This window comes from Chrysochloris asiatica, unplaced genomic scaffold (genome assembly GCF_000296735.1).
Source record: "Chrysochloris asiatica unplaced genomic scaffold, ChrAsi1.0 scaffold00138, whole genome shotgun sequence".
NCBI classification, from domain to species: domain Eukaryota; kingdom Metazoa; phylum Chordata; class Mammalia; order Afrosoricida; family Chrysochloridae; genus Chrysochloris; species Chrysochloris asiatica.
In genome coordinates this window covers 1,513,477-1,526,441 of record NW_006408656.1, presented here as the reverse complement: position 1 = coordinate 1,526,441, position 12,965 = coordinate 1,513,477, and positions in this window count along the sequence as shown.

The window sequence follows — 12,965 nt, the reverse complement described above, 5'->3', positions numbered from 1 at the left end:
GCAGACCAGTGCTTATCCTACAAAGCCACTGTGCTCTCAATATACAATGCTTACTACATGTCAAAAAGTGTTGAATTTCTTGAGGTTCCAGGCAGAAGACATAGGACCCATCTTGTCCCTTTTCCCTTTGGGAGAACAGCATCTCCATTAAATATCGAGACTAAAAGGCTTTCTCAGGTTTTCAGGACCTAGAATTTCTCCAATATACATTCTTCAAGAACCTGGGGGAACAGCAAAACATTTATATGCTAACATCAGGGATCCTTGCTGTATTGACTAATAGTCCTCTCTGCTGTTCCCACAATAGCTACCAGGGGGCAGCACGAACCCCCAAATCACCTCAGGCTTCAGACAACCTGACTGGGTGGTTCCTTCTGGGCCTTCTTCTGAGGACCAAGTCCTGGTTCACATACCCTTCCCCAGCTCCCTGCTCTTCCAAATATATCTTCATCCCCATCCCCCGGGCCACAGTGCCGCCAGTCTTTTTTTGGGGGCCCACTGGCCAACAACAGATGCTAAGGTCCAAATATCCAGCCTGTCCTTGGTCATGACCTATCAAAAAACAAAGTCTGCATCCAGCTCAACACCAGACAGGGGTGTGTCAAACAGTAACAGAAGTGATACAGTGCTCCAAACCACCTCCATCTATAGAGCCTCACCAGGCATATTTTCTGGTTGAGAGAATTGAAACTCAACTACTTAATAAAGACTAGAGGTGAAGAGAGGCGGTCAGGACTATCCAAGATGTTGTGACCCCATTGAAATCCCCAGCCCTCTCACACCTCATCCTAAGGCTTGCTGAAGTTTTCTCTGCTAAGATTCTCAGCACCTTTCTTTTATGATAGTGGTGCCCAGATGTCTGGACACAATTCAGAGAAACCATTCCCTCACGCCTACTTCATCTTTCTCACTTTTCTTTTTATTCTCCTCTTTCCCTCTCCTTTCCTCTCTTTCTCTTGAGGCTGCTTCTTCCCTGTAGAAATCCTATCCTCTCATCATCCCAAATGCTTTCCCTTAGAACCACCACCAGCTCTTCATCTCTTTGCTGTTTTTTTTTCCCCTTCCAGGACATGAGAGCCCAAGTGATTTATGAGCCATGTTTTGGAGATCCCAGACTCTGAAACCACCACCTTCTCGTGATGCGAGGGACATCATGTGTAGCCTCATTTTTGAGACTGACCTGACTGGTAAGGGTATCAGGACGAGAACAGACTCATGCAGAAAGCATGAGGGAGAACTGTGGTCAAGTCTGAGTAAGCAAAGTTCTTGTCAACCATTGGTGTTTTTAGTGATTTTCAAATTTGTTGGAGATGATGGAGACAAATCTAACCTCATGTCATAGTGTGTCATTAAATTTTCACTGTTCGTTTTTCAGAAAGTCTGTAATGACCATGACCCAGCACCAGTTGTCTTAGATTGTGAGCCCCAGAAGGAAGGCAGGGGTAACATATAAATCCATCTGGAAAGTTCTTCGCACACTACCTCCTGGGACCAGATATTTAATTAAGTTTTTTTTTAATGTTTTATTGTGAATTATGTGATAGTTTACATGGGAGAACATTAGTTTTACATTCATCCTATCGTACATCATTTCATCGCCATGGTTACAATCCCCTCCATGCATCATCAACCAGCCACAGGGTACACCCTGCAAACCTGTCTCTCCACAGCCTCCACCCCAGGTCATGGTCATCAGCACACAGCCCCTCTCCCTTTCTGGGTCTAAAGTCCCCAGTCACTCCATCTCTCCACGTTATCGTCTCTGCCTCCATCTCTGATGTCGCTGCTTCTCTGGGTAGGATCCCTCTCTCCGCTCTTTTCCCTTGATGGTTCCAGGGACCTCAGGTCCTAGACTGCGAAGTTAATTACACCCCTCCTTGCTACAGAAATGTCTACCTTTACATTTCCAACCCTCACAATCAGTCCTGATAACAATTATTCATTATTGTATCACAAGAGACCTATCTGCATTTCCTTTCATCAGCCCCACCTAGACAGATAGGATACTACTCAGTGGAGATTCCACCTTCGTCCACACCCTCTGGATCTAGATTCCCTCTTGAAAGCTTGTAAGCCTGTCATTTCTTGCCTTTGAAGCCTCCCCCCTCTCCATTTTGGGTAGCCAATGTCCAAGTTGCCTATCCCTGTCTATTCTGTGTATGGAGGGGGTGGGAATGATCCTTACTGTAAAGATTTGTTCCCTCTTTTGAGCTACTGCAGCCATAGGTGTAGGTCAAGTTCATCAAATTGTGTCAGATTACTCTTTTTTTTCCTCTCCTTTCTTCTTCTAGTTGAGCTCTGATCATCCAGTCATTGAAGCCAGGTCAAGTAGGTATTATCTGCAAGTGTGGATGTTCTTATACATATGCCCTCTCTTCTTATCATCTGGATGCTTCACTCTCCACTCTAGTCCTCTGTGGCTATGTCACTGACTCTGGGCCCAAGAGTCCCCAGGTCTTGCCATACTGCTGGCCAACCAGGTCTCCACCAGGGTTCACTGGAGTCTATTGAACGGTTGTAGGGCTTAATTAAGTTTTTTTTGGTGAGATGGTGCAGGTAACAGAGTTAATAATAAATGTAACCATGAAAAGAGTGTAATCATAATGGAGTTAGTGATGGTGATAAATTAGGGTGCTGACCAGTGGCTGTAAGGACAGCACTGGTGGAAATGAAGTAAATGGCAATCATGATGCTGATCACTCTTTCATCCCACAAATATTTAGTAAGAATGCACTGTGGCAAAACTGGGGACCCAGAGATAAACTAGAAATGAGCTCTACACATGAACTCTGTATTTCATCATACAGATGCTGAGGGCTGTGAAGACATGGAAAGGTAGTGAGGAATTCTACTTTGAGGAATCCCTGAAGACCTCAAGGGTAAAGGAGCCACCAAAAATATGCAAGGTGGGTTAGGGGTGGGGGTGGTACATGTTGGGGCCTGGAGCATAGATCTGTAAGATTCTAAGAGGAATGAAAGAAGCAGGGAAGCAGGAGAGGATGCAGTAAAGGAAGGTCTGGATGATACTGAAGGATCTACATTTGAGGACCCAGGACATTTGGGAGACAACAGACGGTTCCTGAACACAGGACAACAGAGACAATTGAGCCCTAGAGATACAGGTTTGAGGTCATTCACCCATTAGTTGTGATTGGAATTATGAGGGTGGATGAGATATCTCAGAAGGAGAAAATAAAGTGGGATATTAAAGCTAAGGACAGAACATTGGAACCACCACTGAGATGAAATAGCCTGAGGTTAAAGGGGGATTTCTAGACAATAGATCCCACTAGAATCCATGCATGTTGTTAAGTGTTGTCAAGTCAGTTCCAACTCAGCAACCCTGTATAAGGTTCCCAAAGAGTAGCTGGTGAGTTCAAACTACCAACCTGTGGTTTAAACTTTGCAATCCATTGCTTATCCTACAGTGCCACACCAGGACTCAAGAATCCATGCATAATACTTCCTAATTTTAAACGTTAATTTTAAGAACACAGAATGCTACAGAGATGTATACAATGTTAAGTTAAAAATATATACAATGTTGTTTTTTGTTAGTACCATTGAGCAGGTTCTATCCAACTCATAGCGACCCTGCATAGGGTCTCCAAAGAGGCTGGTGAATTTGAACCGCCAACTTGCAGTTCAAACCAACCTTATGGTTGAGTGCTTATCCTACACACCAGGACTCTATATAGGGCTCCGACTCATAGTGACCCTGTATAGGGTGTCCAAGAGCGGCTGGTGGGTTTGAACCTCCAATCTTACAGCTCAAACTAACTTTGCAGTCTAGTGCATTATCCTGTATCACCATACCAGGACTCTAATACAGTAGTTATATGGTTATGTGCCGTGGAGTTAGTTCCGACTCATAGTGACCGTGTACAGGGTTTCCGGAGGCTTTAATTCTTTAGGGGAGCAGAAAGCCTCATCTTTCTCTCATGGAACAGTTGGTAGTTTCGAACTGCTGACCTTGCGGTTCACAGCCCGATTTGTAACCACTACACTACATATTGTATAAATATTCATACAAAATGGAAATTTGTTTCATATGGACAAAGTTTGTTTCATATGTCAAGTTCATTAATATAAATATATGTATGATAGGCCTGTGGTTTCCAGTTTTTAATAAAAATTTTTATATGATCATAAGTTTTTTTTAAAGATAAAATACTTTGTAAAAATTAAATGTACTATTCAACGTTTGAACTGAATCCCCTCAGGAAACTGATGTCCAGAGAGGGGAGTTAATTTACCCAACATCACACAGTTTGTGAATGACCAAACCAGACTTGAATTTTCATCTAGTGATTTTTTTTCTTCCTAGTGCCCTGAGATATTCTGGACCGATATACTGGCTAATTCTGGAGCCAGGTCAGTTGTTACTTTACATGAAAATAAGTAAAAAAGTATTGTTATAAAATAATAGAAAGCTTTATTAAATAAAAATATCTAAATGTGAAGCTTTTGTTTCTCAACATATCCTCCACTTTTGAAGGTGGTGTCTCTAACACTCCCCAGAAGAATTCTGTGGCATTTTGGCATCCTCAAGTGGTTCAAATCATGGTCCCTTTCAGTACTGATTTAGTTTTGTTAAGAAAAAGAAATATGAAGGGCTTTAGAGTAGATGGGATAAGGTTTTCCAATGAACTTCTCGTAGAATAGTCCTTGCTACATTTGTTGAATGAATATTGTTGTGATGAAAACAATTCCTGGGCACATCTTTCCTGGTCTTTTTCTCACCAATGCAGTTTTTCATTTTCTCAAAACTTCTTCATAATAAGCCTCCCTCCCATGATTGTCTTGTGTCCTCTGAGAAAAATCTATCAAGATAAATCCCCTTGGAGTCCCAAACAACAGTTGCCATAACTTTTCGAGCTGACCTCTCTGCCTTGAATTTAAGTGGCCCAGGCAGATCCCCTTGTAAGTCACTGTTTTGATTAGATCCTTTTTTTTGAAGGCACCCTAAGAAGACTGGTGTTTTTTGTTATGTGCCATTAAGTCAGTTCTGACTCTAAGTGACCTTGTATAGGGTTTCTGAAGAGCAACTGGTGGGTTTTAAGAAACTTGTTAAGAGTCACGGAGTTGGTTCCGACTCATAGCGACCCTGTATAGGGTTTCCTAGGCAGCTGGTGGATTTGAACTACTGACCTTGCAGTTCAAACCAACTTTGCAGTCCAGTACTTATCCTATCGTGCCAAACCAGGACTCCTTTAGGAGACTAAGACATGAGTATTATTGAGAGAATTTGTTTGCAGTCATGCACTGATTAGAGAGATACGTCGAAATACATTTTGTTTGTAATAAACCCATGCAAGAATGAACTTGAACAGTTGTCTTTTTCTTTTTAATTTATGTTTGTATTGAATCCTAATCCTGCTATTCTCTTTGTCTTTGACCTTCCAACATGCTCTATGACCTTCCAATGGCTTGGTGCTCCAGAGACCCTGTCTTTCCACCTGAAGAGACACATTGCCTCCAATTTTTTTGGCTTCTGATTTCTATGGTTGCTCTAGCACAAATCTAAGGGAAGTACCCTGTTAATACCTTCTTCTTCTTGGACCAGAGAGGCCATAGGTACCTTCCAAAGCCCCTCCTGGGTATCAATCTATACCACACCAATGGTCCAGTCATCTTAGGTTTTGAAAAGTTGTTATTTAGTGTTCATTTACAGCAACCCTATTTCTGAGGCTATAAATCTTTACAGGAGCATAAAGCCTCCTCTTTCTCCCACACAATGGCTGATGGGCTTGAATTGCCAATCTTGTGGTTTGAAGTCCAATGCTTATCCTCTAGAGCCACTGTGTTCCCCATTGTTCAAATATCCTCCTAGTAGAATATGCATAGCAAATGTCTAACTCTGGGCCTGCTTACTCAACTCCTCCTTTCCGTCTCCCAGCATGTGCTCAGGGAGTGAAAACTACTTTTAATGGATCCTAATGTAGTATTATAGGATAAACACTAGACTGCTAACCACAAGGTGGCAGTTCAAACCCACGAGCTACTCCTTGGAAACCCTATAAGACTTGCTGAGTCGGAACAGACTCAACGGCACACAACAATTCTGATCCAGGTACAATAGTGGAATCTTCTGGGGAGTAGCAGTGAGGAAATTTTCAGTCATATTCAGAAATGATTTGGGGATTATCTGCTGCTTTGAATTCCCTTCCCTTCCATTAGATTCGACTTGGGCTCAATGATGTTGTTAAGTGCCATGGAGTCTTTTCCAAGTCATAACGACCCAATATAGGGTTTCCAAGGAGCGGCTGGTGAGTTTGAACTGCCAACCTTGTGGTTCAAACCGACCTTGCCGTCCAGTGCTTATCCTACAGCGCTATACCAGGACTCCATAGAGTTTAATATATTCAAGAAGCACAAGTGTCTAGAGAGTTACAATCAAATTAATACATCCCTCCAATTCTCATAGATATACGATTTTCTTGGGAGGTGGGGAATTGTTTACCCCATCTCATCTTGGGAGACAGCAACAGCTATTCAGTTCTGAGAAATCTCTAAGGTGGAATGAAGTACCATTCCCTGCAGCCAACGGCCCACCTCCTTCCCTATATGCATTCCCTGGGACCAACTAAAGCAGAATTGGAGGTTGAGGGAAGAAATGTTGAGATTCCAGGCTCTTTATCCCTCATTCCAGAGTGAAACTTGAAGTCATTCAGGATGCAAAACGGTCTCCTGCAATAATCAAAACAGTTTATGTTTTAGGGGAATCATCCAGTCCAGAGCAAAGACTATTCTAACTCAGAACACATGAGAATGAATGCTAAATTGATTCATTGCCCAGAACTCTTCAGAAGTGAAGTTCCAGCCATCTGTGTTTGTCTGGGTGAAGAAGACATTCTGCCTGGAGGCAGAAGGATGCAGAGCCTCAGAGGGCCTTGCCTGTCCTCCTCTGAGCTTCCAAATTCCTCACATCTGTGTTTTGGCACACATATGTCCTCTGCACATCATCTGTTTCTCAAAGTCTCTTATCTTCCTTATTTCAATCTTCTGCATCCCAGTTTTTCACAGGGAAAACCTTATGCCTTTCTCTTTTTCCTCGGTTACCTCCTCTATCCAAATTTGCAACTTAGTTCCCAACTACCCCTGACCCAGCTCCTTACTCCAAGCCAGAAACCCTTTCTCTGCTTCTTTCAGTGAAAAGCAAGGGGAGAAATACTGGGGCAGGGAATGAGAGGTCTCTGTGCCTCACCTCCCCTGTCCAGGCAGGCTGGGCCTGATGACTGGAGATGTAGGAGGGAATCAGAAAAGTGGTTCTTACCTGTCCATGGTCCCCTGTGCTAATAAATGGGATAAGAGACCTCTAGAGAAAGAAGTTATCATTCCAATGCTGACAGGGAGCAAGAAGAAGAAAAAGAAGAGAAAAAGCATATAGAACCAAGAATCCAATTGGTTTAACTGGACTAAAGTTAGTCCAGTTAAACCAATTGGATTCTTGGTTCTATATGTTTTTTGCAACACCCCAGATGGCTGCAATTGTCTCAAGGAAGGGGATGAAATGCTGAAAAGTAAGCTCTTAATTTAACAGAAATACACCACAGAGAACTGACTTTGTTTTCATGGAGACAGCAAGGGTCTCCCTGACACATGCACAATCACAAGGAACCCAATGAAAATTGAAACTATTTTTCAAGGTTAAGAATTTTTGTCTTAGACATTATTATTGAAAAAATCAGGAGGGCTGAGGGTGGAGAGATGCTCCAATCCTCAGGAAAAGAGAGACAAATAATTTCCTCCTTCCCCAGAGCTGCAAAGGGGAAGAGGAAAAACAATCTATACTCTTCTCCTTTCAAAGCTTCCTCCAACCCCTCTTATTAGCTCTCTACTCCTGGAAGCATGAAAATGTGAAGCAGATCTAGGGATGGGAAACACAGTGACTGAGAGGTGGCAGAGAGGGAGAGCAAACACTGAGAGGGCACACCCTCCAGAGTCCTGGTCTAGAATTGAGGAAAGATGTGCCTGAATCCTAGAGCAGCAGATAGCCCCACTTGCTGTCTCCCGGGAGCTCCTGGCAGCTCCATCCCTTTACCTACCAACTCCAGGTGCAGACGTGACTAGAATGCTGAGCAAGAGGGTATGTGGCAGAAGACAAAGGAACGCAGTTACACACAGGTCTTTGGGAGCTGAGCTCTCTTGGCTTCTGCCAGGAATATTTGAAATAGAAAACCAGATTATAGTTGGGATGAGTTGTGCAGCAGGTAGGAGGTCCAGGAAGGCAGCAAACTGCACAGAGGTGCTATACAGGGGTAAATGCATGAAGGACTGGGCTACCCTATTCCTACACAGCCCAGGCAAGAGCCCCAGACCACCTGCCCACTGCCTGCTCTGCTGCAGACCTCTCATGCTCACCCCTAACCTTGCTGCGATGTAGAAGCTGAATTTCACAAGCTGTAATAACTGTAGTCAATGTCTTAACTCCAGATCAGCTTCCTTCCCCAAAAGAGCAGCAATGGAAAGAGGGGGGGAAAGGAAAGGGGAGGAATAACCCCAAACCTTTTCCTATCAGCAGCCCCCAAATTTATCAGCAAGGTCAACTTTCAGCATCTCCTCCAGTCTCTCTGGCTCATACCCAAGTGATCAGACAAGGCTAAGAAGAGGCATGAGGTGGTAGAGCCACTTCACCTCTCTGAAGTCTGGGAGGGGTTGTCATACACAGAAAACGCACCTGTTTCCAGTGATATTATGAATTCATAGAGTCCCAGATTGCTGCAAGAAAGAATTTTGATGGGGTTTAAATTAAATGTCCAAATTGAGCTTGCTTATTTAAATTTAAAGGGGTAGAGAAAACACGGGGTGGAGAGACCAGAAGTAGGAGGAAAAAAAGACAGAAAAACACAGTACAGTAGACAAAGGAGACAAACCATAAAAAATACAGACGCACGGAGAAGCAACAAGAAGTGGGAGCCAGCACCTGGAAAGCAAAATATTCCAGCTGCAGGGGGGGTGAGAAGGGGGGAGAAACCAGAGAGCTACGTGGAGAAAACCAGATCCTTCCCCTTGTCTGCCTTCTGCTTGTTTTCCACTCTACGTGAGTCCATGGGTTTTCTTACACTCAATCATTTCCTCATGACTGCTTGAATGACAGAGTCCTACAGCCTGTATGATATGCGGGTACACAACAGGCCCCGGTTTTGTGTGTTTGCCAATCTCCACCCCTCCTCCCCCAACAGGTCACTCTCAAGGCTTGGGTAGCAGCTTGCCTTGTCCACAGGCTGTAAGGGGCTCCCCTCTGCAGACGCTCTCAGCCTCTGCTCACATTTCCTTCAAAGGGCAGAGGCTGCCTGGGGGCTGCAGACTCCTGACTCAGAACAGAGCAATTTAGAGCTGTGCGCCCAGCGGTCCTCCATTTTCTCCAGCTGCATCGATTTCACTAGCTCTGCAGCCCTCCAGTGAAGACAAAAGGGTAGACAAAACTGCCAGGCTCAGAACATCTCCAGCAGACTAGGAGAGCAGTTTCCTGGGATACGTTATGAGTGAATGAGGCGCTCAGTTAAATGATTCCGACCCTTAGCGACCGGTCCGAAGTGCCCCAGGAGGTTTATAGGAGCAGATTGCCAGGTCTTTCTCTGGAAGAATCATGGTGGGTTTGAACCACTCCCAATTTTCACTTCGCAGTCAAGCGCTTTAACACTGTACCACCAGGGCTCCTAGAGGGTTAAAAATAAAAAAAAGACCTGGTTGTTGCTAAGTGCCGTCGAATTGTTTCCGACCCACAGCGACCCTGTGTTTCCAAGGAGCCGCTAGTGAGCTTGAACCGCCGCCGACTTTGCTGTGCAAACTGTCTTGTAGTTTAGGGTATTAACCCACAGCGCCACACCAAGACTCTCGTTTAGCAGGAGGTGTCAAAACCCTGCAGTCGTACTTTCCGATAAAAAGGAAAGGGGACAAACAGTCCCGGGCGGGCTTCAGAGGTCTGGAATAAATAACGTCCAGAAGGGTCTGGCTCTGAAGTGGACCAAATGGCTCTCCTGGCCCATGTTTATGGGGTCATGGACCATTAAGCCAGCCAACCTACAGATGTCTTCATAAGACTTTACGAGATTAGACTGAAGAGACCCTATAACTCAGCAGCAAGAAGGAAACACAAGAGGAAAGAATTGCAGATAAGAGATGATGGAAACAGGGCTGTCTTCGGAGTCGCATCTCAGTGGGGGATGTCTGGGTTCCGGGATGACTCCATTTCCTCACTTCCATCTTCTATGATAGTTTCTGCCCTGCATTATTCAGAACATCAGGCTTATGCTGCCCAATAAATACATTCTTGATTTTACTTTCTTTCTTCCTCATCCAGATTCCAATTGCTCTCCCTCAGGTTCCTGGTTCTCACCGCAAAGCATTATGTCCTCAGAGAAAACCATTTCTTTGATGTTTGTGAAACAAATCAAAAAGATAAAACAAAGCTACATAAAAAGTTATACTTCCGTGCACATATTGCTATTTCCAAACATGATTCTGATTGTTGATGTAGTTGTCCACAAATTGGGTCCCTGGGATCCAAAAGGGTTTTTCTCTCTACATTCCAGAGCAGAACAGGAAAACGAGGAAAGCATGCAATCTGAGCTAGTTAGGGAGTAGTGACAAGCAGGATACACATTCTCTTGCTCCTTTAAACTTGCGCCACCCTGTGGCTATTTGCAGAAAGTCAGAGACCATCAATCCTTTCAGAAACTGGCTGACTTTACTCCAGAGCCCAAATTAAAGGAGTCTAAGACCCAAATCTTCAAACCACGACTCAGAATCTGTATTTGAAAAGCAACCATTTATTAGAACCAATACAAGAGTATGAAAAGAGGGATAAAGAGGAAGGTGGAAGAGGGGGAGAAAATGAGGTTTGCATTGGATGTCAGTTGTGGAAATACAGAAATGCCTACTTTTAAACATTTACATTTAAAAAGTGAAACATGTATATGTATATATAATCATTTACCCTTTAAAAAAAATCAAAAGCAGACATGTTTTGACTATAATGAAACCAAGAGACACAACCTAAACTCCCCCACAAACCAAGAGTCCAGAGGATCCAATTTCCCGTTCTCCATTCAGAAATTTGACAAAAGTATGGTTTTGCTACTCAGGATGGTGGAGTGCTGAATGAAACCCAGCCCCTTGGGCCTTAGAATCCATCTTGTGGGAAATGTGGGGAGTCCAACAGGCCACAGGCAGGTTGACTCCTAGCTACTTGGCAGGGTATGACTGCGCTCTCCCAGCCTTCACAACTCCGCAGAACAATCTGGTACAGTCAGTGCTGGGTGAATAGTGGGAGCAGAGTCCAGAGAGGCGGAATGTGACAGCAGCAAGGGGCCAGGACCTTGTGCTTTTTTTTTTATGGGTTACAAATCTAGGGCCAAGGAGAGAAAGGAGAACGAGCCCTCTTGGGAAAAGGAGCTGGCTGAGCCCCTAATCTGAGATGGAAAGAGTAAGGCTCTTGAACCCACACCTGCGCAAATGGTATACAGTTTTCCTAAACCTGAGGGAGAAAAGTTCAGGTTCAGACTATGGACACAGAAAAAGAAATGACAGATGCTGAATACAGTGAATTGAATGTTTTAAGGGGCATCAGTGCCCAAATATGAGTGTTAAACATATTTCTAGGGGTAAACAAAACCAACTTCCACAAAACTTTTGTTTTTTTGGACTGGGATGGGGCGGTGGCTACATTTATTGAAGCAGCTGGTTTCTTCCTAAGAGGAGGCGGAGGCTTGGGTACAGGTATCACAAAAGGTTAAGTGACCCAGCTATCCTGGGATCAGTTTAAATAGTAATAAGCAATGTTATAAATCAAAACAGGGATTGCTTTGCTCCCGGGACAGCTCAAGTCTGGTCAAAGGCCATGGGGCAGGGAGCCTTAATTCCTAACCTGTAGAAGAGAAACTAGTAGCATCTCTGCCTCATGATTCCCTACAATGCTCTTGGGTTTGAAACAGCCTCTTGGTGGATGCAAGACATGGAAAACACTAAATGCCTTCCCCCATAGCTTCCTAGGTAAGTCTGGGCTATTCAGATTCCAACATTCATGAAAACACTGTCAACATCTGAACTAGCAGCTTTGATGAGGGGTGGGGGGCATAGAATTTGCCAAGATCACTAAGTAGTTGAAAACAGCTTAGTGAGGACTAAAGTTCAAGGCATCCTCCATTGAGGATGCTAAAGTATTTGATCAACTTTGATTTGCAATGCCTCACAACACCCCTGTGAGGTAGGTCAGTATTATTACCCCCATTTGACAGATGGGGAACTGAGGCATTGAAAGGAGTGACTTGCCCAAGGTCAGTCATTAAGAATTAGTTGAGGAGGTTGGCAGACACAGTCAGCATCCACTTGATTCTTGTTCCATGTCCTAGAGCATTTCACTTCTTAGAGTGTACATGAGAGCAAAAGGAACTAAGTTAGTAGGTACACCTCATTCTGTGAACTCAATCAACCCAGATATTAACTGAAAGCCTGGTAGAGCTGTAAGATAAACACTGCACAGCTAACCACAAGGTCAGCGGTTGAAACCAACAGGGACTCCATGGCAGAAAGATGAGGCTTTCTGCTCCCATAGGATTTACAGTCTCCGAAATGCTCTATGGGGTCACTATGAATTGGAATTGACTCTATGGCAGTGGGTTTGGTTTTGGGGCATTCTGTATCTAGTATAAAATGAGGAACCTTAGAGAAACAAAATGCTTCTGGAAGTCTTGGTACTGGACAAAAATGACATTTTAAACATAAAGAGCATTCATTATCTAGCCACAGGAACCCTGATGTGAATTCTTTTGCAACAAAACATTTTATCCTCACTCCTGATTGTTTCTCCCTTTTAGATCAAAATTTCACATACTGTATTTTTTTCAAACTCATCTTAAGAGGTGGAAGAGGACTAAGTCATACTAATTTCTCAAAGTTCTGTACTGAGTTACTCCAGACTCCTAAAATCTACAATGAATCAAGACTACACTGAAGCTGAA